General features: G+C 42.9%; 1 protein-coding gene across 2 annotated transcripts in view; it reads right to left on the bottom strand.

Annotated features, from left to right (window-relative positions):
• RNF141 (ring finger protein 141) overlaps positions 1-10,314 on the bottom strand; it is a 187,984-nt gene extending 177,670 nt beyond the window's left edge. Inside the window, exon 1 of one of the 2 annotated variants that reach the window (XM_078680950.1) lies at positions 10,149-10,314. The gene's annotated coding sequence lies outside the window, so the exon portion shown is untranslated. The remainder of the gene's footprint in view (positions 1-10,148) is intronic. The other variant, XM_078680949.1, reaches the window with a different exon arrangement.
• Positions 10,315-20,640: the final 10,326 nt, after the last annotated feature.

Genomic DNA, 20,640 nt, shown 5'->3' with positions numbered 1-20,640 from the left:
TATGAGTATTCCCAATTTATTTAGAAAATGTGCAAATATGTACTGTTTCTAAACTCTATAATTTGTTCCCATTTCAGAAATACATAGGTGTCTTTCATACCGATTTTTCCATGTATACATTTTCCCACAATAATTGCTATATACCCGGTACATAATAAAAAGCCATTGCAAATTGCTGCTCAGTTTTTGACTCTGGGTTAGTCTGGTTCTTGGCGAACCTACAAGTCCTATATATCCCCGCAACCAGGAAGGTCCAGTGGATGTAACGGTATATTGCTTTCAAAGAGCTCTCATAATTACAAGAAGTTACAGGTGAAAACGTTGACACAAAGGCTGTTTTTTTCAACTAATTTTCTATTTTTCCAAAATGTATCTCTTAGTTTCTATAAAGAAATCTTGATGGATCTACACAAATGACCCCTTGCTGAATTCAGAATGTTGTCTACCTTTCTAAAATGTATAGCTTTCCAGGATCCATTATAGCTTTCACACTCATTTTTTCTATTAACTGGAAGGAGGTTGAAAGCACATAAAATATCAAAAATAGGCTATGTCCCAGAAAAATGCCAAACTTGTGTAAAATATTTTGGTTTTCTGACAAAAGTCTGTCACTCCCTAAAAGCTGGGAAAATGGTGACTTCATCCCCACAAACCCTTTTTTGATAACATTTGCCGGGAAAAACCCAGACGCATTCATTTGTAGCCCGTTTTTCCCATTTTTCCGGAAGAAAAACATAATTTTGCTGTATTTTGGCTAATTTCTGGGACCCCTCCAAGGGAATCCACAAACCCTGGGTACCTTTAGAATCCCCATGATGTTGGTAGAAAAGGATGCAAAATTGGCTTGGATACCTTATGTGGTCAAAAAGTTACTGGGGCCTAAGCGCGCACTACCCCAAATAGCCAAAAAAAGGTTTAGCACCGGTGGGGGGTGGGGGGGTGGGGGGGAAACACCTAGTAGCAAAGGGGTTACCTGCCAGCACTAAAAACAAATCAATAGTTGATCTAGTATTGGCAGGTGCTGGCAGGATGTTTGTTGCTTTACGTTTACCCATAATCACCTGTACGCATACTTGTTAAAGTAGAAGAAAGAAGAGAAAAGAGGGGAATAACAAACAAAAATTGAGCACTTAGACGAGTCTGTTGCAAGCCCACAGTGTAAAGTGTATGCAGGCGCCAGCCAGTTGTTGGTATAAATGGGCAATATGGTCCAAGAAATAGCTACTCATTAGCAGATATTTCACTCAGAAGTCCTATTGTGACGCTGGCGGCTCTGTCAATTTCCTATAGAAAGTCTGAGACGGGCCAAAAAAACACACAAGGAATTAATCAAAAGACAGCACCTTTCAGTAGATTTAAGTAACAAATGTCAGAGGCGGGCTCAGCCCGGCCTTCTCCAATCAGTGACAGGCAAGGATGGGTCTGCCCTTGGCCCGAATATGGCCCGCACTGCGGGAGCCTCGCAGGTAATTTATACGCCTCGGGGCGCATCGGGAATGACAGCAGAGCTGGGGAGTCTGAGCTTAGTAGTTCGCTCCTCTCCCCCTGGCACTGTAGCAGCAGGCAAACAAGAAACAGGCTCCCCTTCAAGAGTTATTTACAAAAGGCAAGATAATACCTTACAGTAGTACCTCACTCAATCTTATGGCTTGAAATACATACAATAATATATATTACAGAAACAATGTCAGAGACATAAGATTTTTCATTACTCACAAACGTGATGATGGTAGCATCGTGCAGATACAATGTGTTATCTTCATTTGTTATTCTCCACAAACATGATGCAGATAACATACTGCAGATGCATACTTCAGTAATTTCACCAAAACAGCTAATTAAATTTGAATTACTAATGTTTAAGCATTGAATACAATGGAATGCCAAATGTTACAGCACTACATGTATATCCCAGCTCACAAAAAAACAACAGACCTTAGTCTGCAATGAAATCCTCAAAACTGGTCAAGAAGGTAGCGAGTGCAAAACGCACTGTAAAGCCATAAATATGGTGCATTAAATAATGTAGCATTTCAATATTGAATTGCCTTCAGTGCAATAATACACGTGGGCATGTTTCTCCTCTATAAAATGCACCACTTGTTTGAATTAAAGGAGCTTGCCCTCTAGTAATTGCAACTCAACAGAACCGACATACTCATGATACAGACTGCACACTGCAATAAAACCGAATCAACACCAGTCTGTGATGGACAGTTATGAAAAGCCATACAGCAGACTACCGGAAGGCTCTGATGCCCTATTAACAGCACATTGTGTACTATCAAATTGGCAAAACCCGATCCCGAGTTGCTTGTGTTCTAGGTCAGAGAGGGCTTGGCAGTTAGGGCTGAACTGTTTCTACAGCAGCAGAACCAACGATGCTACCCAAAGTGATTGCCAGTGGTTGGACAAATTGCAAGTATTACTCGAAACCATCGTTGGATAAAATTATGATACCTTTAACATGTCTTTTTATCTCTTTACAGTGTGAATAATAAGAACATTGGTGTCCGCGATGCCAATAAAATGTAGATATCATTGTCACATTACAGAGCTACCAGAGACAAGCTGAGAATCCCCAATTACTCGTGAGAGCCAAGACCTAGGTTTATCTCATGGTAATTCAGTCTCAAACTGGGAGGGGTGTGTTTTGATGTCAGTGCATTGGCATATGTTTCACTAGTAGATTGTAAGGCGGATCGAATTCCAAGAGTGTCAGTTGTGCTTGGCATCTTGGAGAGGACTGACATCAGGTTGTGTTTCCAATAAAGATCCGCTTCTGAAACCTATACATTGATGTATCAGTGCATTTTTTCATCGCAACAGGCTGCTCCAAGCTTTACCCTTTTAGTAGTAGAGCACTAGAGTCCTTGCCAGAAGTGGCGTGACACATGCACGGTGATTGCAATGTACCAATTTTGAATTTTTATAGTAATCCGTAGTGAACAGACCTTGTTACCACTGTCATGGGGGCAGTGCCTACCAGCCACTCTTATGAAGTTCTGCTGATGTGAACTTAACTCAGCCTTGGCCCTACATGTTGTCCGAATGATGTAGCGCTGTGCGAGGGCGGGGGGCGTGTGTGTGGTTTTGTGTGTGATGACATGTCATGACGCCCATTTGGATTCCATTTTCGAAGTCCAGGCCCAGCAATTGCTATTTGGAAGTGAGGACTGCAACACCCCCAGTCAAGTGATGTGGATTGCTGAAATTCCTGAGAACTGGTGTGAGAAGACACACTGAAGGCAGACAAGAACTTCCTCAGTGAACATCAAAGGTCTCTTCGATTCAAGGTAGAAGTTCTGGTCAGTGTGGCATGGGCTCAATATCAGTTGATATGGATGGTCTGAAAATGTTGACACTGTAGGATCAAGGGAGGGCTTAGCCCTTTGAACCTTTTTTTAGGCATTTTTTTAGTGGGGGTTGACAGCCAGGTGTGATCCCCAGTAACTCGCTTGGTCTGTGTGGTGGGTCACTTGGAACTGAAGACACTCCTGCTGTGGCGGGATGGTCCTTTGACAAAGGACAGGCCAAGGAGAGGGCACTTCAGTTTAACTTTGTTTTATTGGCATTTGCATCAAAAGGAGTACAAACATTTCCAATGAGGACATACATATAGTTCGAGGACGTCAAGGTTGAATTACGCCCCCTCCTACTAGATATAGTCCATTAACCATAGAGCCGCCGCAAAGCACCCCCGTCGCTACCGTACTACCTGCAGTGCAAACAGTCGATCATTGAAGAATGTTGCTACATTGGAGAGAGTACTTTAAAGGAGTCAACACTCATAACTCGAATTGTAAAGGACTGGGCACTATATCACATGTGTGTCTGGATATGGACTATAAAGGTGGGAGCGTGAGTCCTACAAGTTGTTCAACAGTGCTATGTTAATGGAAAGAAGATCACCTAGACTTCTAGCTGCTGTAACCAGGACTAGGGACCTGGGTCTCCTAGTCTCCATGATGGGTAACGGGCCATCACCCAGGAATTCAAGATCAGTTGGACTAAGCTTAGAGCATCAGCCGCCAGCCTGCCAAAATGAGGAGACCCTGTAAGGAGGAGGAATGCGCCTGGAGGGAGGTAGGCCCAACAGGAATCCTTTTGAGTGGAACTCGGTGAGTGAAGTGTGAAATGCCCAGTCCTGTCAGGGTCGTTGCGAGGGGTTCTACCTCATCTCAGAAATGTCAACAATCCCTGTATGCCAGGTGGCCTTGCTGCATGAAGTTGGCAACCCTTGCATGCCAGGTAGGGGACACTGTGCAGTTAGTCGCCCTTGCCGTGTGAAGTCGGCATTCCCTGGTCACCCAGCATTGAGGAGCTGGAGCCCACAAAAATGTGTCCAGCTCCTCCCGCATTTGCTGGCTGCCATCAGGTTGAGTAAGACTGTTCTAAGTCGGCATGCCTCCCAGGCACTAAAAATGAATTAAGCATGTAACACTGCTTATGTTGACTTTTAAAGCTAAACTCAGACTTTGTTGAGTGGTTACTAACATGGGTCACATCTGAAAGTCACCTCCAGTATTGAATGGCAAATAACCAGCCCTGTTAGAAGGGAAAGAGGGCCTCTGGAAATTTCACTGGAAAATCAGTAGTTTCAGTTACTGTGCGAATATTGATTCTTGTGCCTAAGTAGTCTTTACACCAACCTCCCCCGAAGAGCCTTGAACCACTCGAACCGTGCCAACCTTGAGAGTCAAGTGCTGAAGGTATAGTACTTGTACCAGTTCCTCAAGACCAATAAAAGATTTGGCCCTGGGACATCAGGAGGAAAAGGACACAACTACCATGGTTGTGTCTAGTAACTACTGAAAGGTGTTCTGACAATCTGCGGTAAGCGGTGGGGTGCCTAATGATTAGGAGTCCAGAGAGCAAGTACTGTAGAGGCCATTTTCAAGTTACACCAGTGGCACAATAAGTCCAGTTTTATGCACAAAGCCTGCAAACGTAAATAATGTAGAACACAGGGTTGGGAGTTAGCACCATATCTGTAGATCAGCTGAAGGATCTGTGTAAGGACAGAGGGAGAAGGGCTCCCAGAGGCAGGGACAGAGGTGAACTTGTTGATTTAATTAGGGACCAGTTTTAGAGATTGAGTGAAAGGGAGGAAGATGTGATACACTTGGGGGAGTGTGTCCCCTAATGTACTTCCAGAATTTCCCCATTACACACCACTTCTTATTTTTAGGGTACCACGGTCAACAGTTCCAGGAGTAAATAACTTGGGTGGTTGAAACCATAAACTTGCATTTGGCTCTCCAGAAAGCTAAAACTGAGGAGTTGCAGGCAAAGGAGTTTAAGAGGAGGAAGCCGAGGCTAGCATGCCAGGAACAAGAGGAGAAGAGGAAGGAGAGACAGGGGGAATATGCCAGGAAGAGAAATTAAGGGGAGGGTAGGGAAAGGGACAGAGAGCTGGAGAAGGGAAAGACTGCCCTTGAGAGGGAGATGCTTAGGAAGGCACCAGGCACAGCTTAGTTTGGATGATGAGCCTCCGTCCCCAGTTCAGGCCAGATGGTGGCCAAAGTTTCAAGAGAGTTTGCACACATGTATGTGGGAGGGTAGTATATCTTGGAGTGGATTAAGGAAGCTCTGACCAGAGGTTTGCATCTGAAGTCAGCTCAGTACCTTCAGAGATTTGAGGAGTGCAAGAGAGGGGATAGAGTTTCATTTTGAGAATTGGATTCACATTGTATTGCAAGAATAGAATGAGTGGGTGAGCAGGATGGAGGCCAAGGAGTTTAAGAGGAGGAAGCTGAGGCTAGCATGCCAGGAACAAGAGGAGAAGAGGAAGGAGAGACAGGGGGAATATGCTAGGAAGAGCAATTAAGGGGAGGGTAGGGAAAGGGACAGAGACCTGGAGAAGAGAAAGACTGCCCTTGAGAGGGAGATGCTTAGGAAGGCACCAGGCACAGCTTAGTTTGGGTGATGAGCCTCCGTCCCCAGTTCAGGCCAGGTAGTGGCCAAAGTTTCAAGAGAGTTTGCACACATGTATGTGGAAGGGTAGTATATCTTGGAGTGGATTAAGGAAGCTCTGACCAGAGATTTGCATCTGAAGTCAGCTCAGTACCTTCAGAGATTTGAGGAGTGCAAGAGAGGGGATAGAGTTTCATTTTGAGAATTGGATTCACATTGTATTGCAAGAATAGAATGAGTGGGTGAGCAGGATGGAGGCCAAGGATTTTCATTCTCTTAACCAACTGATGGTTACAGTGACTCAAGAAGCGCTCTACCCTACTTAGGTAATACCTGTCGAACCTGACAGAAAAGGATCCAGGGAAGCCGGCAGCTTTGACTAACAAGTAGTTACGGAACAGGGTTACAAGGGGCTAGAGCAGCATGATCTAAGCCATAAGGGGAGAGGAACTCTCTACAGCTTATTTCCAAACTGGAGTATAAGGCCAAGGGTAATTCCCAAGGGCCCAGACGAGAGACCATGTGAAATGGAAATAGTAATGCTGTGTCTGGTAAGGAGTATCATGAAAGCAGATGCCACCATTTTAAAAGAGACTATCCGGTGAAGGACTCTGTACCATCAGCACCTGTGATAACTAGCGGGTTACACATGGTGAATGGACCCAAGAGGGCCCAGCGGCGCTCAACCTAGTGGCTATGGATAGCTGGAATAGGGATCCAGATGCTCTGAAACATATTGATCTTAACAAAATGGGGTTTGTACAAGAATGCAGTACCAGTGAGAGGAAAGTGCCTGCTCTGAGAGATAATGGAGGTTTCAGTACTATGACTGAGAGGAAGCATCTCAAGCTTGATGAGATTCTCCGTAGTACCATGGATACAGGTTTGGTAGCCAGTGGTGAAGACATAGAATACCCACTTGCCTGAGTTGAGGTAGAAATCAATGGCAAGGAGGTTATGGTAAATGCATGGGTGAGAGAGAGGGAAGGTGCTATTTGTCTCTTGGGCAATCATTTGATTGTCCCTTGCTTAGTGCCAAAACCAGAAGCCTTCATAGCTTGGACAGTAACAGCTGTGATGACAAGAACACAGGGTATGCTACAGTCTCAGAAGGACAATGGGATAGTTCCCAATATGCAGGGAGCAGGACAAGGTAGTTTGCAAGAAAGGGCAGACTCCGGGAAGGCACAGGTGGCCAAGTAAGTAGTAAGTCAGAAGGGAGGACTAAGGTGCCATTAGTGCCCTTAAGGTGTGGGAGCTCCATTTGAGTGGGTGGGAATGGACATATTTGATCCTTTTTAACCTTCCACACCGTCAGACAACAACTATATCTTGGTTGTAGTAGATAATGCCACCAGGTATCCCGAGGTAGTACCCCAGAGGAACACGATTACAAAGGTGGTAGGGAAAGCTCTCCTAAGGATGTTTTTTTAGGTTTGGATTTCCAACAACAGTGTTCCTTTACTGAGGAGCCAACTTAATCTCCTCATAAAAGAGAGGTGTGGAAGCAAGCTGGGGTGATTTACCACTTCTCCACAGCATACCACCCATATAGCAATGGTTACGTAGAGTGGCTCATCAAGTCACTCAAAAGCATGATGGGAACTCTACCAGAAACCCTAAAGAGGAAGTTGTATCTTTTCCTGACATTACTCTTGTTCAAATATAGAGAGATTCCACAGAAGGAAGTTGGGTTCAGACCCTTTGAACTTCTTTATGGACACCTGGTGGGGGCGCACTCCCCTTTAGTCGGAGAAGAGTGGGAGGGAACCTCAGTCTCCACAAAAGGATGTGGTGGACTATGTGACCGGCCTCAAGAAGCTGATGGCATAATGCAAGTCAGGTGAAAGAAAACCTTCAAGCAAGCCAATCGTTTATGACTGGTATGACCAAAAAGCTTGGTTGATTAGGTATCAAGAAGGACAGGAGGTGTGGTGCTGAAGTCCAAGGCTTTGGAAGACAAGCGGTGTGGGCCATACAAGGTAGATCTGAAGGTTTCTGAGATCAACTATTTGGTGGACAAAGTTCACACAAGGGAACCAAGGAAGGTGTCCTATGTGAACCGACTGACGCTTTACTTCCAAAAACATTACACAGTGAATGTCATGGCAGAGGAGATTGAGAAAGAAAATGAGCCTCTTCCTGACCTTCCATATAATGAAACAAATTATGGCACTGTGGAAGGGGTTCGCATAGCTCGAGTCAACCTGAGCTGCAGAGAGAGTGTAGAGAGGTATTAGAATTGTATTCAAACCTCTTCTTGCTGACTCCAATCTGTGTCCACAACAGACACTGGTGGCAGTCTTCCAGTGAAAAAAGATCTCCGCCAAGTAGGCCCCTTTAAGGGCACCTAATCGGGTATTGCATCGCCAACCGAGTAGGAGCAGGCCCGATTATGAAGCAAGACACCCGCTTGTTGGGTGTGTGAGGGTCTTTTTCTGAAAAGGAGGAATCCCTTTCTCCTGACCTTACATTTCCCCACACACTAGGGTACACTAACACCCCAACCCCTTTTTATCTGACCTCTACCTGCTTGTCTCATTAGGAACTTCATACTTTGCGGGTTATGAGAGTAGAATGTAGACAATATCTGACCAGCTTCAGTGATGCATTAAGACGGGTGCTGCCAAGATTTTGGACCAGGGGGTAATTGAGAGATCTCCAAGTCCATGGCCTAGTCCAGTGGTGCTAATACCGATGCAAGCACCTTCAGATTTGCAGTTCTATGTATACTATCAAGCGCTCAAGGAGGTAGCCAAGACCAATGCCCATCCAAAGAGTATGAGCTATTGAATCGGTTGAGTGCTGCAAAGTACTTGAAAACCTGTGATTTGACCAGTGGGTACTGGCCCATCTCCTTAGCACCAAGAGCGAAGAAGGCTGCATTTTCTACACCAGAGGGGTTACATCAGTTCAAAGTAATGCTCTTTGGGTAGAAGAAAGCTCCTGCCACTATTCAGTGCATGGTGAACCATGTTCTCGAAGAGCTGGAGGAATTCTATGTGGCCAAACTAGATGACAGTATCTATTTAGGAAATGATTGCAGGACCAACTTAGAGACATAGGATACAGGAGGTGAAATAGACCACCAAGGCAACCAAGTGTCAGATGGGCAGTACTCTGTATTCTACCTGGAGCATGAGGTGGGTAATGGGGAAATACTTGATATTTTAGGAACATTGAGGCTAACATTGTGAGTCTAACTGTCACTGACTGTGCTGACATTAAGGAAGCAGCCCAGGAAAGTGATGTAATGTGATGAAGAACAAGAAGGCACTATGCAATTCCCCTGTACTGAGATCACCCGTCTACAGTCAGCCTTCCATTGTACAGACCTCTGACAAAATAACTATACACTTAAAATCAGCTAGAAGACGAGTCCAAACCCCGAGTGGCATTTCTGAAATCCTATACTCCAAATCTATTTATAAAGTGGTGTTTTGTATCATATGTTACAACTGTTTCTATCCCAATATGCTTTGAAGTACTCTATTAGAAACCATTTGGTGCAAGAGCAGTCCTTGAGAAGAGAAAACTCAAAGCCTGTTTTAAAGCGGTCTTGGGTGTAGGTTGGGCAATTTCTCACAACATGGTCCTCGGTCAACCCCCAAACCGTACTTTTTGGCACACATAAAATGTTTCAATTACTCTAGATTTCTAAAGTTAGCCCGAAATCCAGTACCAATTAAATATCATGTACTCATTCAATAACAGATGATTTAAGTCTGCATTTATAAACACTTATCACTAGCTCCTGACTATATGTATGGTGTGAGATTATACGAGAATCAGTAGGGACCGGGGAATACATATTGAAAGTTTAGGCACACAATTCCCTGGCCCTTGACATCTCCATCATTGGCATTTTAGTACAAACTAAAGAAAAATCCTTAAAATATTCTAAAACACATTAACAAGTGAATTCTAAGTTTACTATTCAACCGGACCACGGCCCTTCAACAAATTAAAAAGCCTATTAATAAAAGGAATAGTGAGCATCGCCCTTGCTCTCCCATCATCTCAGTGGATGGCTTCAGGACCTCGACAGCTCCTCCTGCACTCTAAACGTGTCACGTGCCTAAATCAGGAGTATACAAGATTTGAGTAGTCGAGGGTCTGCCCAGCCCGAACGCGCCCCACCCACCTCCCTCATTCGTCCCCAAATAGCGGGTGAGAAGGATAGAATTTGATGAGTGCGCAATTGGAAGGAGGGGTCACGAAGACATACTCACTGTTCTTTCAGAGACCCTGAGAGGCAGCAAGGGCTTGGGCTAGCTCGCGGGAGTTGGAGCTGTCCATTCGGCCCGCAACATGCGCGAAATAGTGGCCCTCTGCGGCACCAGTACAGGTGAGGGTGAAGGCCCAGCAGCGGAGCAGAGGAGTTCGAGAGGGAGGGGCAGAGCGCACCACAACACTACGTGCGCGTGACAGGCCCACACAGTCCGGGTGGCTCTAGGCAGAGGACGGCGCTACAGTAGCCACGTCGATGCTGATTGGGCCGAAAACCAGCGTCGTTTAGCTTGCCTGTCCAATTAACAATTGGCAAGCTATTCCGAGTCAGTCTGACTCTGCACCCGAAGTAGATCTGAGACAACATCGCTCAGGGCAGGAGTGTCCACGCCCAGTCCAAAGTCTTTACACTTTCGACTTTTTCAAGACTACGTTTCTTTTCAGACGGTTGTGAGCACCAGTCCTCCTTACGCGAATCACTTTCTTGAAGGTCTAAAACAGGTTCTCTAAACGTATTTTTTGTATATTGTAGTTGTGGCGTAAGGGCCAGAGCTGCCGACTCTAAGGTTGGGGAATCTCGGCTCAGCATCTTGTGATTCTGGGCAAATCACTTAATTTCACCTTGCCTACCGAAAATGAATGTGTCCCTGTGCAACGTAACTGGCGATTATGTAACAGTACCTTCGGGTCATGTTCGCGAGTTGTAAAACTGCAAAAAAAAGTTAACAACCCGAAGGTATTGGAGCGTTTACATGAGCACACGTTTTGACACATTAGGGAGAACAGTATAGAGAGAGAGGGGTTTTGAGATAAAGGAAACACCCTACTGATATGCTGTTCAATTCTTAGTCCCTTTAATATGATTCGCCTTTTGAGATCGCAGGTAAATTTGAGCCCAACCTACAATCTGATGAGCCACCAGGTTTTAACCAGACCAGATTTCATTTACGGCTCCTGCCTCCTTATATATATCATGACTACTGTAATGTCCGTCCTGATGAAAACGTGAATAATTCAATAATCTCCTGAAAGTGCACCAGAGTTTTGAAAATGGAAGAGGGTTCCCTCCAATTTGAAGGCTTGTGACTTTCCAGAATTGACCACCTTCCTTAAATCATCTTGGACTTGCAGCCACAAACTGCACCATGCTGGCATCCGTGATTATCACTATGGGAGAAGGTGGATGTAAAGGGAACCTCTTCATGAGAGACTGAAGATTCAACCACCATTCCATCTGTTGTCTTATCTGAGGAGTTATTGGAATTAGTTGCTCCCAAATCCATTAAGTAAGGTTTCCAGTGTCTTAGAAGGTGCAGTCTGGCTCAAGGCACCTGCAAGGCATATGTCAGCATGTGTACCTGTACCCATAAGCAAAAACGTATGTACTTCCTTTAGCGATTGATGAAAACCTGAAGCATTCCTTAGTCTTTGTAATCTCTTTTCCAGAAGGCAGACCATCCCTACTCCGGTCCTGAATAGAGCTCTAATGAACGTCTTGTCTTGCTGAGGATCCAGATTGCTTTTTGTTATAAATAAGGAAGAAGCTGAGATTCCGGTAAGTGAAGTTTATTCTTCTGAAAGGTAACTCCACCCGTCATGAACGTCTGGTCTCCGTGAAGCCGGTGGTTACAATGGCAAACGGATAGACACAGGCGTTCATGCACGAGGGAAGTAGTTTAAAACACAACAACATAGTATGCACGGGCCGTGGCTCGTGGATATACATTTTAAATTGAAACAATACTATTCCCAGGTTTTGGCTCGTGATATAGACGCGAGTCAAACTCACGAGCCAAACCCACGTCAAAGTGGTAACGCGAGCCAAGCTCAGCATTACACCACCTTCCCCCTTACAACAAAATTAAAGGAAATTAATATGTGTTAAATACAAGTAGATAAAATCTAGAATTTAATGAATTCGTTATACCTCTCAGGAGCCCTGATGTGTCTGCCGAAAGAAGAAACTTTCATGTGGATAGGGGCTTCTTGGTTAATGACAACGTTTGGAGGAACCAGTGAACCCTCCCCAGGAAGCTGCTCCGAAGAATGAGGGTTTTGTGAGTAAGAATGGTTAGGGACACCAGATACAGAATGTGTATCCATCCAAAAACTCCAATCCAAATTACCAGATTTATCATTATACTTTCTGTTTTTGATAATTTCTGCTTGGTGAACAGAGACTTTCACTAACTGGCGTTTGTTCCACCAACCCTTTTTTCCCAGAAAGGCTGCTCCTTTACTCACTTTAATCACCTGAACAGGTGCAAAAAATTTTGAACGTCCTTTAATTACTCTACCTGGGTTCTTGATTAAAACCCAGTCACCTGCCAGCAGGTCCACCAATTTACCTTCAGAGGTGCCATCAAACTGTAACTTCATTTGACACTGTTTTTCTAGAACAGATTTCTTGACAGAATCTAAATCAATAGTTTTACCGGCAGAGTCCTGGTGTAACCAGGAAGGAAATAAAACAGAACGATTCTCTCTACCTCTCAGTAATGAAAATGGGGAGACCCCAGTTACGCAATGAGGGGAGGTATTATAGTGCCAAACTTTTTGTTTTATGAACTCATCTACCTTGTAACCGCAAGAAATTGCCGTCTGTACACCCTCTTTGATCACTTTATTCCCCCTCTCGACAAGACCATTCGAAGCTGGAGAATAAAGAGAGACTTTGAGTTGTTTAATGTCTAATTTTTCTAAAAATTTGCACATTTTATCCGAGACAAAATGAGTCCCGTTATCTGTGACGATAAATTTGGGAGATCCTTCTAATTCAAACACTTTTTTGAGAAATGTTATTGTGGAATCTGAATCAGGAGATTTAACAAAATCAAAGTACATCCACTTTGAAAAATAATCCACCAAAAGAATAATGTACTTATTCTCTTGTTGGAGAATGGAATATGGCCCTGAAAAATCTATTCCAACTTTCTCCCAGGGAGAATTAGGAAAAACCGTCGGATGAAGAGGGACTTTCAAAGTGCGCCAATGTTTGTCGGATAATAAACACTCCGGGCATGAGTCAATCAAATTTTTAACCTGGACATCTATTGAGGGCCACCAATAATGTTGTTTAATGCGCATGGAGGTTTTAGTTGTCCCCAAATGCCCTTGGTGTGCTTTATTAATAATAGATTCTCTCAATTTAAAAGGTGGGACAAATTTCTCACCCCTTCGTACTACGCCGTTCTCAACAGACAGTTCCTCAGAAATTTGAGCAAAACTGCGTAGATCGCCGCTCAAACTTCTAGGTTCAGGCCAGCAACGGGTGGTAAATTCGATAACTTTTAACAACACATTGTCTAAAGTAGTGGCTTCCTTCCAATCCTTCTCGGAAATCACATCACTAATTTCATCCACTGCATCCACAAAGGTTACGCATTCGACATCCTCCTCAAGAAAATCCTCCTCATCATCCTTGTCCATCGCCATTCTAGATAGGCAATCAGCCCGAAAATTCTTGCCACCAACAATATGCTTAACAGAAAAGTTGAACTCTTGCAACTTTGATACTATTCTCATCAGTCGTGCTGACATGGATGCTGAATTGGATTTATTAAAGATGTAAATTAATGGCTTGTGATCCGTGACCAACTCGAATCTCCTACCCCAAATGTACATTTTAAATTTGTGGACCGCCCATGCGCAAGCCAGGGCTTCCCTTTCGATAGTACTATACCTCTGTTCGAATTCTTTAAGTGCCCTAGATGCAAACGCTACAGTTTGTTCCTGACCATCAACCTTCTGTGTAAGTACTGCCCCTAGACCCGAAATACTTGCATCCACAGTGATAACGGAGATGGCATCCTCCCTGAAGGCATGTATGGCTTTTGCAGAAATAATTAACTTCTTGATCTCACAAAAAACCTTGTCTAACTCCTGAGTCCAAACAAAACTAGACCCTTTCCTCAAAAGTTTCCTTAAAGGTTCAACTAGTTGTGAGTATGACTGGACAAACCTTGCATAATATTCTGCTAGTCCAAGGAAGGAACGTAAGGCGTCTTTATCAGGAGGGGGCTTTGCATCCTCAATAGCTCTAATGACTGAAAACTTGGGAGTGATACCTTGGTCAGAAACTGTATGTCCTAGATAATCAATCTTGTTAACTGCAAATTTGCATTTATTTGAGTGTACTGTCATATTTCTAGACATCAAAATTGAAAGTACATTCCTGAGGATAATGTTATGTTCGTCTAACGTTTTGGCAAATATCAAGATATCATCCAGGTATGCCTGTACACCCTTCATTCCTTGGAATAACACATCCATCAGCTTCTGGAAAACGCTTCCAGCAGACGCTAAACCAAAAGGGAGGCGAAGGAATTTGAAAGCTCCGAATGGAGTAATAAAAGAAGTAAGTTCTTGGGACTCCTTCGCCAAAGGCACCTGATGGTATGCTGACCTCAGGTCGATCAATGAAAACCATTTAGCGTCGCCTATGTTAGCCAGAAGCTCGTGGATTCTTGGAATTGGGTGACAGTCAATAATAATGTTTTTATTTAATGAGCGTAAATCCGCACATAATCTGATTTCACCTGTCTTTTTACGTGCGACTACAATTGGTGCGACCCATTGTGAGGAATTGATGGGAGAAATGATGCCTTGTTTGCATAAATCATCCAACATTATTTTTAATTCTGACCTGACGCTCAGTGGAACTGCTCTAACTTTATGTGTTATTGGTTGAGCTCCGGGTATCAGTCTAATCTTGTGTTCAAATCCTTTGACGCTCCCTACCATTTCTTTGAACACCGGTTTAAATTCTGATATAATTTCTTGTACCTCTGTATTATGATTATCAACTACAGCAATGGGTAAATCAGTTTTAACAGTAGGTAATTTCCCAACTTTGATGGGATTCTCATCACCGGGGACTAAATAAAGACCCATCCTGGCTAAATCTTTCCAGCCCACGATGTCTTTACCTTTTTCTGCTACATAAATTTTAGTGACGGTCTCCCTCCCCAGACATTGGACCAATCCTTCGAAATACCCAAGCATGTTAATATTCTTCTCACCAAATGCAAGTGGGTTAACATCTGATTCAATCAATTCAATTCTTTTGTCCCATTTTTCATAAAATGTTGAATCTCTAAGAATAGTATATGGTGAGCCTGAATCTGCCATGACTTGAAGGTGAACATTATCAATAATAGCTGTGCATAGAGGACCCTTAATGGAATCAATATCACCATTTGAATCAAGAGTTACAACAATGTTCTTAAAAGATTCAGAACATGCATCAAAGTCTACCATATTAACATTGGGGGGCTTCTTGGCGAATCTGCAAACCCCTTGAAAATGTCCAATTTTTTTACAAATAGAACACCGCTTCTTTAGTGCTGGACAATTTGGAGCGTTTCCAATATGGTCTTTTGATCCGCACCTGTAACAAAAGAATGTTTTTTTCTTTTGGGTATTTTTACTGTATTGAACTCTGCTTTTATTAGAAATGGCACACAGAGTTTCTTCTTCATCAGAGTCATGACAGTCTATAGTATTTACTCCTTGTTTTGGTTGATCCATCATGACTTTGCTGGTTAGGGTAGAACGTTCAATGCTAAGAGCAAGGTCTATGACTTCGGTTAGAGATGGATTCTTGCACCCCAGAATTCTCTGTTTAATTTTCCTTGAAGCGCAATTAAATACGAACTGGTCTCTAATAAATTTATCAGGGGACGGTTCGAAATTGCAAGTAATTGCTAATACTCTGAGTGCAGCGATGTATTCTTCCACTTTCTCATTCTCCTTTTGTTTTCTGGCATAGAAATTGTGTCTCTCTAGCATAATGTTAGGTTCATCACAAAATTGTTTTTTTAATCTTGCGATGGCTTCAGTGTATACGTTCCAAGGATTATCCCCACTCTCATCTAGTACAATGGGGGGTGCTATAGGAACAATACTTTTGAAGATTCGTTGGCCAGCTTGTCCTAAACAACCGAAAAGAATAGCGAATTTTCTTTTGTCAGTATAATCAGCGGCATCAATAGCAACTAAATGGTTCTCAAATAACCCGAACCACTCAGACCAAATTATGTTTGGAGTGCCTGGTTTGTCCAGGAAAGGTGGGGGTTGGGTAATATGATGCCACTGGTTATTAGCCATTTTCAAAGTCAATGCAGAAGTAAAAGGTTAATAAATATTAAAATCACAATCAATACTATCAAAGTATTCAGCTTTAAAATGAGTATATGTGATTTAAATAAGGAGTTTAAGTTTCTCAACTCATTAATGACGTTTTAAATATGTTAATTTTATAACATTGTAAATATGCTAATTCAAAATAAAAAGCGTGCGTATCGCTGCTGTGATACGCTGAAATGACACGTAATGGTTAACTGTAGTTCCAACTATGACACGCAATGGTTAAATTTAGGTCCAACAATAACGTGCGTATCGTTGAAGATGACACGCATAAGTGTTTAAATGCAATTGTTTAAATAACAAAAGCGTTGTATGTTGAAAGCGTGCGTGTCGCTGGAGTGACACGCAATGTTTTCAATTACAACGTGCGTATCGTTGATGTTTTGCTTAATCCAATGAATATTTTTAAATAACACAGTACCTTGTCATCGTGTCTTGTCAACAGTCTTCACACGATACCTCAATAAAGTTTCACGAAGGAATAACCAATGAGGTTGGTCGTGTTGAAGGAGATTGAAACCGCCCAATGAGAGTTGCTGGTAGAAGACGTTTTAGTAAAGCAACTCCGCTGATTGGGAAAGCGGTAGCTTCATCCGACCAATGAAATTTTTGTCAATTGACGAGGTGCTGAATCGGGGAAAAATATCAGCGTGGGTGGGGTGGAGTCTCCCGATCGTCGCCAAAATATGTTATAAATAAGGAAGAAGCTGAGATTCCGGTAAGTGAAGTTTATTCTTCTGAAAGGTAACTCCACCCGTCATGAACGTCTGGTCTCCGTGAAGCCGGTGGTTACAATGGCAAACGGATAGACACAGGCGTTCATGCACGAGGGAAGTAGTTTAAAACACAACAACATAGTATGCACGGGCCGTGGCTCGTGGATATACATTTTAAATTGAAACAATACTATTCCCAGGTTTTGGCTCGTGATATAGACGCGAGTCAAACTCACGAGCCAAACCCACGTCAAAGTGGTAACGCGAGCCAAGCTCAGCATTACACTTTTCTTGTAATTTGTTAGTAATCCATGTTGTTCCACGTAATCCTTCATCACTCTCCACCAGTACTTAATTTGGCATTCATTTTTGAGGACCGCACTTTGATTTCCTTTTCATATATTGTCTGTGAGCAAGAGAGATGAAAACACACAAACAGGAAAGCAAGAAGAAGAGAAAGACGGAAAAATGGACACTAAGGTTGAAAGCAGGAACCTGCAAGAGTGAGGTAGGTCAGTAGAGTCTGGTAGTGGAGTAAAGAGTCCTGAGCTAAATTCAAGATTATTTAGCCTGGGTTTTTGGTGTGCCGATTTTTTATAGCTCCTCTGGAGCAGAGCCTTGTGCACCAGCACTCATTCTTTTACAAATTAAGCATTGCTCTCCACCCCTGTACAGTCTCCTCTCTTGAAGATGCCTTGAGTAACTGTATGTCCAGGTATGGATATACCTTTCAACCCTGAAGTTACAATTTGTAAGTGACAGAGCCATGATCTTGGTAAAGCCTATTGGTGCTGATCATATTCCAGAAGGTAGAGCCTAAAACTGAAAATGTTTGTTCTGTACAGCAAAGTTTCAGTAGTTGGCTGCGCACAGGCTGGGTTTGTAGAGAAGTGTGTCAATGTTGTGATGTGCCTCAGAGGTTTCACTCTCTGAACCTCGGAGTGTCAATCAAAAATGTGCACAAAATGCATTGGGAATGCTACTTAACCCCATGGATGCTCAGCATATTCCCCTGCTGTGCTGAGAAATCGGAAATCCCACACAACATGACGAGCTGGGCTCGTCATGAGCGTGCGAGGAGGCTACTTCATGACGAGCCCAGCTCGTCATGAGCGTGGAAGGGGTTAAAAGACAGATTGTTTTGTGTTATGAAGAAAGAGCAACTTGAAGCCATCGAATTTACTGCTCAAATGCAAGATGCAAATACATTTTGAAGCTGATATCCAGAACAAAAATTGATTATCATTTTTTGGGATATAACTTTTGTTTAAACTATAATCGCAATTAGAGCGATTGAAGTTGAGCCCAGAGGGTCGTCCCCTAATTTTAGGAGACGCATGACAGAGGTGTTCTGTACAGCAAACGTCAGGTATTTCCAATGCTTCTTCCATACAGGTATAAGGAAGTAGGCATCCATCCAGTCTATTGGTGTTCGTAAGGCACAGCTCTGTATAAGAGAAATGATTTCTGTATTGTTTCCATTTTGAACGGGTATCTCTTTGATCAAGCAGTTCAGATTACGCAGATCAATAATCATCTTGTAATCTCCAGATGTTTTTGAGACAAGAAATACTCTCAGAAATAAACACCCTTACCCCTTTCCAGCAGAGGTATAGTTGATATTGCCTTCTTTAGAAGAAGCGTCTTGATGTCTATTTTTAAGGCTTCCTTCTTAGCATTGTTCTGGGTGCAGAGCACAAATGTGGTCTCAGTGTTTGGTGAAATGGATCCAAAACCCTGCTTCACAATCCGATTCAACCAGAAATCGAAAGTGGATCTTTCCCTGGTCTCTGTCAACTGAAGTATCGTCCCTCCAAATGGTCAATCTTTGCCATTTCCATGGTCATCAGGGGTGCTGAGTTCTAGCCGGGGAAATGCTCCTATTTTCTGATTTGTTGATTCTTATAGCCCTTCCCTTCGTGTCTCCTAGAGAATGATTGAAGATGCTGTTGTGTTTAGTATGCTGGTGTCCACCACAGGACACTGGACCTAAGTGGTTGCCTTTGTCCCTGCGAGGACACCGTCCCGGTATGAGGTAATCAGCTGAGAACTGGGCCAGTTGACAGTTTCCAGCTGATCGCCTAGCTGACGGGCAGTTCCGCTCCGACGCCTGTAGGAGCTAACGTGTTGGTTTGTAAAATAAAGGAACTACTACTTTAACCTATGTGGTAGTTATTAACAATATTGGCGACGACAAGCCAGCACAGAACCTACGAGGAAAATCGATGAAAAAAAAAGAAATAAAACGAACTGTCAAGGAAAAAAAATCGAAGTCTATGCTGCAGGCGGAATATAATTATGAAAAAAACAACGAGCACGGATGTAGCAGAATACAAGGAAAATATTCAATGATCAGCGAGGATAAAATAAGGAAAGGGAAAAATAAAGGATACCGTGTGAGTATCATTAACATATGTATGAGAAGAAGTGCTGATGGAAAACTAATGATAACAGTAAAGGAAAAGAAAGAATTGAAGTGTGACTTTAAGCGACATAACAAGTTGGAAAGGAAATTGCCGGCGAGTGCGTGTGAAGAAAGCGAGCAACGGTGAAAACGTAACTGCCGTATAAACCACAGATTCATAAAACAAAGAAGTAAAATGAACTACATCGCCAAGGAATAGACTGTATGCCGATACTGGCAACCGCAACAGCTGAGGTGGAGAAAGCCGGTCTCTACGTCATCGCGTTAACAAGTGAACAAATTTGGTGGCCATTTTATATGTGAAAAAGACCTCTTGACTATTGCGGTCTAGTCATTCCGTGGATTATTCAGCAAACGATCGCATCGGAAAAAGCAGCGCAGCGGTGGACTCGCATACAAGGAAAGGAGAACCAGGGCATTTGACGGTATTTAGCGATCGAATAACCCCAACATTTGACAGTTTTGGCAATAAAAAAAAAAATGGAAATAATAAGTAAATAGCATAAAATATAACTCGAGGAAGAAAAAAAAGAGGTATAAAATTAAGTAAGCATAACTGAACCCAGAGATAAGGCAGAAGTCACACAGGCACTGTTAAGTAAAAAAAATATATATATATATAAAAGTAGCAAGCCCACTCTAACCTCTTGTTACAGGAACATTAAAAATTAATGACATGGCCACTGGGTGTATCTGGAACCTCTCACCCCCTGAGGCATTCCTGCGTGCTGGTAGTGAACCAGTGTTAAAATGGGAAGAGTGGAGGGAATATTTCCTCAACTACATTTCCACGCTTGAAGAAGATGCAGAAATAAAACCTGAAAAGAAATATAAAATGTTAATGCATAACTTAGGGGCAGGAGGAATTAAAGTTTATAAATCTATAAACAAGAAAGTAAGAGGAGAAAATGAAGGTGATGCATTCTCCAACGCTATTGACGATCTTAACACATATTACAAACCGACGGTTTGTGTTGGGGTAGACAGGTATAAGTTCTTCCATAGGCAACAAGGAAAGGAAGAGTCTATAGATGACTATGTATCAGCACTAAAAGACCTAGCAATAAACTGTTGTTTTGGACAACTTCACAATTAATTGATAAGAGATCGAATCGTAATGCAAGGCTCAAATGAAAACATTCCAGATAATCTATGGGCTAAGGGAGAGTACCCTCTGCAGAACATAATAGATATAGCGAGGAAGGC

This window comes from Lissotriton helveticus, chromosome 3_1 (genome assembly GCF_964261635.1).
Source record: "Lissotriton helveticus chromosome 3_1, aLisHel1.1, whole genome shotgun sequence".
Lineage (NCBI taxonomy): Eukaryota > Metazoa > Chordata > Amphibia > Caudata > Salamandridae > Lissotriton > Lissotriton helveticus.
The sequence above is the reverse complement of the archived record's forward strand: the minus strand, read 5'-3'. Positions and strand labels throughout refer to the sequence as shown.